This window comes from Erithacus rubecula (assembly GCF_903797595.1).
Source record: "Erithacus rubecula genome assembly, chromosome: 4".
Classification (NCBI taxonomy): domain Eukaryota; kingdom Metazoa; phylum Chordata; class Aves; order Passeriformes; family Muscicapidae; genus Erithacus; species Erithacus rubecula.
Window position 1 is genome coordinate 311,641 of NC_136686.1, and position 7,305 is coordinate 318,945.

The 7,305-nt window shown below is 47.7% G+C and overlaps 1 long non-coding RNA gene across 1 annotated transcript; it reads right to left on the reverse strand.

Annotated features, from left to right (window-relative positions):
- Positions 1-245: 245 nt before the first annotated feature.
- LOC306800823 lies at positions 246-6,927 on the reverse strand. The gene is made up of 4 exons (XR_013773928.1): positions 6,842-6,927; positions 4,176-4,292; positions 1,599-3,244; positions 246-453 (listed from the first exon to the last, which is right to left on the reverse strand). It is a non-coding gene; the product is annotated as an uncharacterized lncRNA (long non-coding RNA).
- Positions 6,928-7,305: the final 378 nt, after the last annotated feature.

Consider the following 7,305-nt stretch of genomic DNA (forward strand, 5'->3'; position numbering starts at 1 on the left):
TGTGCTGAAGGCAGGGATGTGCAGCCTGTGCTGAGGGAAAAGAACCTGCAGAGGCCCCTGCTGAGGCTCTGGAAGGAGCTGAGCTGCTGCAGGGAGAGATGTCCTCCCCTGGGCACGGGGAGCTGCCTTGGCACGGGCTGGGAGCGCCCCTGGCCCTGCCTTCTCCTGCTTGGGAATATCACCTGGAGCCCAGCTCAGGGGGCTGCATCAGCTGAACTCCAGCAACTCTGTCAAGGGCCCCCAGGGACATGGCTGGGGCTGGGGATGAGGGTCTGAAATAGCAAATTCTTTGCAATACACACCTGTCCCTGTCCCCATGCTGCTGAGGTTCCTTGGGAGCTCTGCTGGTTCCTGGCACAGCTGGTGTTCAAGCAGCAGCTCTGCATGGGAATATCCACCCTCCACGAGGCACTGTGAGGTTATGGCAGCAGGAACTGAGCAGGGAGCTGGGGGCTGTGGGATAATTCATGGGAACCAGCAAAGCTGACAGTGAGCCCAAATCTGGGCGCTGCACAGAGAACAATCTTTGTGCTGCCCTGTCAGCTCAAGCCCCTGGGCTGGGCAGTTTGGGCAGTCAAATGTTGGAATTGTACAAATCACAGCAACTGGGCTGTGATCACCCAGAGGGACAAGCCAAGTCCCAAACAATTCCTCCACAACCCACTCTGGGGGAACACACCCTGTGCCTGCCAGGAGCTCTGACTCTGCTTTTGCCACCTGAGCAGTGTCAGGGCCACCATGAGGGCTTGGAAATCCAGACAGACCCCAAATCCCACTCAGTGACTAACACAAATGAAGAACTGCATTGTTGTCATCAGAACTCTGGTATGAATTCTATGACAACAGTGTAATGGAGTCCCACTTACCTCATTATTGCTCTTGGTTTCATCCTTGTGTATTTTTAATCCCTCATCTGGCAGCTTCTGAAACTGATCCAGGAATTCAGAGGTCAAGCAGGGCTGGCTCTGACCTTCCCCTCTGGTGCCACCTGGTGCAAACACAAGTGGTGCCAGGGTGAGTGAACTCATCCCCTCAGCTCTTCCCTCCCAAACATGCCCTCCCTGTGTCCCTGCAGATGAGCTCAGAGCCCCTCCTGCCCTGCCCTGCTCAGCCCAGTGTCCATCCTGCTGCCCACAGTGGCCAGGCAGGTCCCTTTGCCTTTCTGCTGCCCCTCTGCAGCCCGAGGCCGCTCCCCTGCTGGCTCTCTCTGCCTCATCCCCAGGGAGCCTCTCCTCCCTTCCTGGCTGCCTGTGCCAGCCCAGGGGGACACAGAGAGTGCCCAGAGCTGAGCCCTCCCTGCTGCCCCTGCAGAGCCCTGCCTGCTCTGCCCAGGGGCCTGGCCTTTCCCAGGGAAACTGTCTGCTGGGCTCCCTTCAGGCCCCTCAGCAATCCCCTCCAAATGCCACCTGCCTGCCCTTGGCATCCCCTGGCATTGTCCTACACAAACACTTCTGTGTCCCCTCTGAGCCACCCCGGGCTTCCAGCTGAGTGAATGGCATCAGCTGTGCCCAGGGCTCATCATTCACCCAGCCCAAACCAAGAGCAAATGCTGCTAGGGCTTGAAGAACTGCAAACCACTTGGAAACAAAAGAAATTACCTTTTTCTTCTGCTTCTTCTTTTTTCTTTCAGCTGCTGCACTTGTCTCTGTGCATGTGTGCTGAGCCCTCGCTGCAGGGGACAGTCAGGCCTGACTGGCTGGGAGTCTGTTCTTCTCACTGGGGAAACAGAAATTATTGTTCATTAGACCACAGAAATGTTTTCTGACCCCTTTCCCCTTCCCTGCCCTTTGCTGGTAAATCTTCTCTTTCTGCCTTTACCTTTACAGCTGTTCCCTGGTGTCATTTCCCCTGCCTGACTTCAGTGCAGCTCCTAGCTGGGCAAAACTGGGATAACTTACAGGGGACACAGGTGAGACTTTTAGCTGCATATTTCTACTCCTTTCTAAGGATACTGAAATTATTTCCAATTGCCCCAGTGAGAACACCAAGTCACAACCATAAAAGCTCAAAGCTCAGTTAATTGAGGCAGGTCCAAGGAAAAATCCAGCCGTGCCAGGCTGAGGCTGGAGCCCTCTCATAATTCATTGCTGGTGTCTGCTGCAGTCTAGGAATAGCTCTCCCATTCTTCACTTGCTTCATCTGCTTTTATATCCCTGATGCAAATGGAGTTAGGCAAACTTCACCTTTGCTATCAGGCTGTGAAGAAGCCTATTGGAAGCAGCCTGTGCTTTCCTTAGATGTAAATGTGCCTGCAAAAGAGAAAGAGCTTTGACACTGAGATTTTGTACCCCTGAAGTTCAAGTATTTTATCATTTTAATAACATTCCAGTTTGCTGTTGCACTCATTTCTAGAACATCTTTTGCATTAGCTCTGAGTGTTATAATCCCTCCCAAATTCCTGTGGAGGGCACTGTTACCATAACTGTGCAATTGGCTACAGCTGGATGGAATAGAGATGGACACTAAATAGCTTTGCTGGCAGGAGGCAGTGTCTTGTACCCCAGACAGCTTCTTTACTGCTGCCTGCTTTGTTTCTCTGCTTTAGGGAGAATGGGCAACCTTAGATACAAAGAAGAGATTCACAAGTTATAACTGTACAAGTTTGTTATGCAAAAAGGTGCTGGGGGTTTCTTGTTTCCCCCCCCCCCATCATTATCTTTGTTATCCAGTACTAGAATTTGGTACAATCACCCCAAGGCTTTGTACAAGTGATATTTCCCCAGAGCCAGGATGATCTGGGATGTTTGGGGAGGGATGGAGGAGCTGATTACCTTGTGCACCCTCCCTGCTCTCTTGCTCCTGTGAGACCTGTGCTCCATTCCCTGTTCCTCAGGGCACAGCCAAGGCATCTATTCCCCCAGGATTTAGAAAAGCCAGCACACCATCCAGTGAGGGAAGGATAACAATGCGGAGCCAGGAAACAGACTGGGACTCACCAGGGTTGCTGAGAAGCTCCATGGTTTTCCAGAAATGAGAAGGAAATCAGAAGTGAGCCTTGCAGTTCATAGGAGAACTTGTTTGAAGCAGGAGTGAAGTCCTGGAGGCTTGGAAAAGTCCAGCTGGAAGTGAAGGATCTGTCAGATCTGGCTGCCCTCCTGCTGTCCCAGAGCAGATTGCAAGATCATCTCATCTCAGTGCCCAGAGATTGCTGGAGATGACAGCAGGGATGAGCTGCAATCCTCCAAGGGGCTTTGGCTTCTTTCAGGGGGAGTGGCTTGTGTGGGGTTATTCCCTCCTGCATTTTCTGGGAAAGATCACAGTTCTGTCAAGAAAAAAGCAAATTCTTACCTTTGATTTTACTCCTTTATCTTATTCCTTTTTCTTTTATGACTTGCACAGATAGTTCACTCTGTTTTCCAATTAGAATAGAAATTATTCAAGTGTGAGAGTTATGAGGCTCTTAGGATATTATATCATAGAGAAAAAAATACACACTGTGGTTTTACTTAGGCTGTCAAACAAGGAAAAGAAGGAAGGGTGTATTTCAGTTATGGCAGGAATTATGTACAACAATCTACTATTACTGAGAAAGCACTGGCAGAAGAAAAACAGCCAGAATAAAAACTATTAGAATGAAAATAAACAGAGGTTTTGAATTAACTTGTTGTCAGCCCAGGGCCCAGTCATCTTGGCACAGGACAGAGGCAGCATTGCACAGCAATGAACAATTTCTCCAGGATATAAGGTAAGCATTCAGCTCCCTCTCTCCCTTTTCACCTCTCTTTAAACTGGGACTAGCACAGCTCCTGTGCACAAGGCAATGAAAATCCATTTTTCTATTATCCCTTTGAACCCTCAGGACAGGAGTGACACCCTCAGAGCTTGAAACAGAGACAGCAGGCACAGAAGGGCTCCTCTTTCTGTCCCCCCATCCCAGCTTTTTTTCCCCCTCCATGTAGTTTCCCTTGCAAACAAAGCCCCCAGTGTCTCCCTAACTCAAAAAATCTTGCAGAGCTTTCCAAGGGTGAGCAGGTGCAGGGGGGCCAGGCAGGTGCAGCACCCAGACTCACTTTTTGGATAACACATTTCTGTCTGTTTCAAATGGCACTGGCATTCTAATCCAGGCACCAGGCAACACACCTGGATCTTCAGCAACTCCAAAGGGTCACAAACCTACAAGCTCTAATCAGGAATTTCACTCCTGGGGCATGAAATCCAAGAAACAAGCATCTTACCTGCTATTGCTTGGATGATGCAGGTGGGTATGGAAGCACAGTTCTCTGCCCAAATTCTCTGCACAGCTCTTAGAATGCAACCTCTGGGATTTGCTTGAAGCTCAGTGTTGGAGTAAACTGGAAAGGAGAAAGCAGAGGGAATTCTGGATAAGGAAACCTGCACCAGCTTTGTTGTGCTGCTACATAAGCAGTCACCTTCTGCAGTTCTAAAATTCCAAGCTCAGATCCCATTTCTCTCAGTGGGGCTAGCTCTGCTTTAAACTGGTGTGCAACTTTAAAAGGGGGAAAAACCCCTAAACATTCAGCAACAAATCTTTTGGCACTTATTAAATACAAAATAACAATTAAACAAGATTTGATGGACAGATAGTTCACACTAGGTGGACTAAATTCCAAGGAATTGAGGGAAAAAAGCCACCCCCCATGGCCAGTGCCACTGACCAGCACAGCAAGAACATCAGCTGCCCCTCAGTGCTCTGAGCCTTTCTCTGGCCCTGCAGGATTTCTCTCCTCTCTGCTTTTCTCCAACACTTTTGCCAAGCTCCCTTTACCTCCTTAGCTTTCTCCTGCCTGTTTCTCCCTTTGCCCCTCTGCTGTTTGCTGTTTTGCACCCTGATTTACAAGGACAGCTGCAAGGAGTGCCTGTTTCCATCCAGCAGTGACTGAATGAAGGGTGACAGCACAGCCACAGAACTCCAGAACTATTCTCATGGAAGGAAAGTGCATCGAGGAGAAGAAAAGAAGCCAAAAAAGGTCAGTGCAATTCAATATTTGGAAGGGAGTTCAGGGAGCTACTTCTGCAGAGCAGGCCCTTGGCAAGAGCTCTTCCCGTGCATTCTTTGCTGTAGAGAAAGGGAAGCAAACCAGAGCTGGAGCACTAATGAAGCACTTCAAGCATTGATGGTGTGCTGGGCTGAGAATGACAGTGAACAGGTGAAATGTCATTTATTAGAGCTCCTGATTAGCAGCCATCCTGCTAAACCCAGGGCCGTGGTTCTCAGACCATGACTCTGGCTTTGGGATTTTGTGCTCAGCAGTGCTCTAGCAGCTGATGCACTGGACTAATGGAGCTTTAACTCCCACACTGGACTCACTGCAGAACAGGTGGATTCAAGGGGCAGCAGTGGAACCAGTTCAGACTTTGTTTCCTCCCTGAATAAAGCCCTGACTGGGGAGGCTCAGCTGGGACTGTGCCCAACGTGGGCCACACTCCCTGTGCCAGTGACATCTGTTATGCACCAGTGCAGGTAAAAGTGATGTCCTGCCACTGAAAGCAGCTTCATCAATAGAATAAAGTCTCTCTGTCACTGGGCAGAATTCTGGAAGGACAGGAAGAATCACCTTGGTTATGGGCACAGCTGAACTTGCACCACTGTCATGGTGAACGTTCCTGGGTGGAGGGAACTGCACATTGTTCAACTCATCTCTGTTCTCTGACTGAATTCTTCATCTTTCAAACCCAAAATATAGAATGCAGAACTTGCTAGACTATCAATTCCACCCCAAAAGTTCTTAGCTTTTATGATGGCTTTCCTAGTCAAAAAGTAAACCAACCAACCAAAAAGCCACAAAATCCAACCCAAGGAAAAAAACCACCCCAGGGATCATTACAGTGAGCCCCAGTGTGAATCAGCAATACACTGTATTATTCTAGGGGACTTTAAAAAGAGCAAACCAGGAAACAAAAGCATGTTAAACAAGACTTTGGAGCATTTTCACAGGAACCAAGGAGTTGCCAAAAGGAAACCAGAGAAGGATTGCAGTCCTGACCATGGAACTGAGGGTAAAACAGAAGAAAACTCAGGCAAGTGAAAAATCCCAAGCAGGATCTGTGAAATATTCTGCCAGCTGGACAAAAAGTAAACCCCACTGCTCCAAGAGCAAGAGAGCCCAACTGTACAACCAGAGCTTTTCCAATGGCCTGGCAGGGATGATGCAGGGAGCAGCTTTTCCCACAAATAAAATGCAGCATGCACTCATTTCTCCTTGTGCTGCTGCAGTTGCACAGCTGGCCCCCACTTGGCCCCTGAGCTGAGCACTTAGCACACTGAAAGCTCCAGAAATATTGCAGTTTTCCAGTTAGAACATTCCAGTGAAGCAGCAAAGCAAGGGGCAAGGGGAACTGCTGAGCATGAAAACCAATCCTTGCTAAAAACATCCCTGAGAGCAGAGCAGGGGGAAATGCTGCAAACACCCCTAAGGAAAATTTACAATGTTGAAGAACAAAATTAAATTGATCAAATAGGCAAATAAACAGTTTGGAACCTAAAAATAATATTTTGTCCTTGATATATAACCATGAAATTAAGTGTTTACTGTGAAAAACCAGAACTATTTTCAGGAGACTCAGCTGCTTTTACCTGTTTTACAAGGACACCACACATTTGGTAGGGGAAGCAGAGAGTCCTTTGCACATGCAGAAATAACCTGGAAATTCACACTTGTGAGAGGAATAGAGGCTGATAGATGATTACAAGTGTTTCCACTAAAGCACAAAACATTCCTTCTGACAATTGTACCCTATTAAATCTCCTGTGAAGAAAATGTCTGTATTACCAGGGGAACAGCTGTGATAAAAGAAAAAGCCTGTCCTGTGGGTCTGACTCCAAACACACCTTCAGCCTCAGTTTCCATAAGTGGAATTTCTAAATGAAAAGTCACTGTACCTCTGTGTCAGTTCAGTTCTGTGCATGCTTCAGGCAACTCTTGAAAATCTGTTGCAGTCATCAGGATGCCCACACATCTCCAGCTTCTAGAGAGGAAATCAATATACACCTCATTTTAGGAAAATTATAATTGTATACATATAGAAAAACAATAAATAGAAATATATATATTTAAAGGCTGATAGTGCATTTCCATTTTCCTCTGAAGGCCCAGAGTGTTCTTTCTGATGCTGCAGATTAATGCTTGGCCCTTTCAGCCTTCTCTTTTAGACCACTGCAATTCTGATTCAGAGCCTGCAATTCCTTCCCGAGTATTGATATTGGATCCTCCAACTTTACAGCATGTTCCTGTGCCTGATATTTCACATTAATCCCACCTCCTAATTTCTCTAATCATCTCAAATGCCACATGAGGATGAATTCTCTGCTAACATTCCTGCTGGCTTGTCAGTCATCACAAGGTA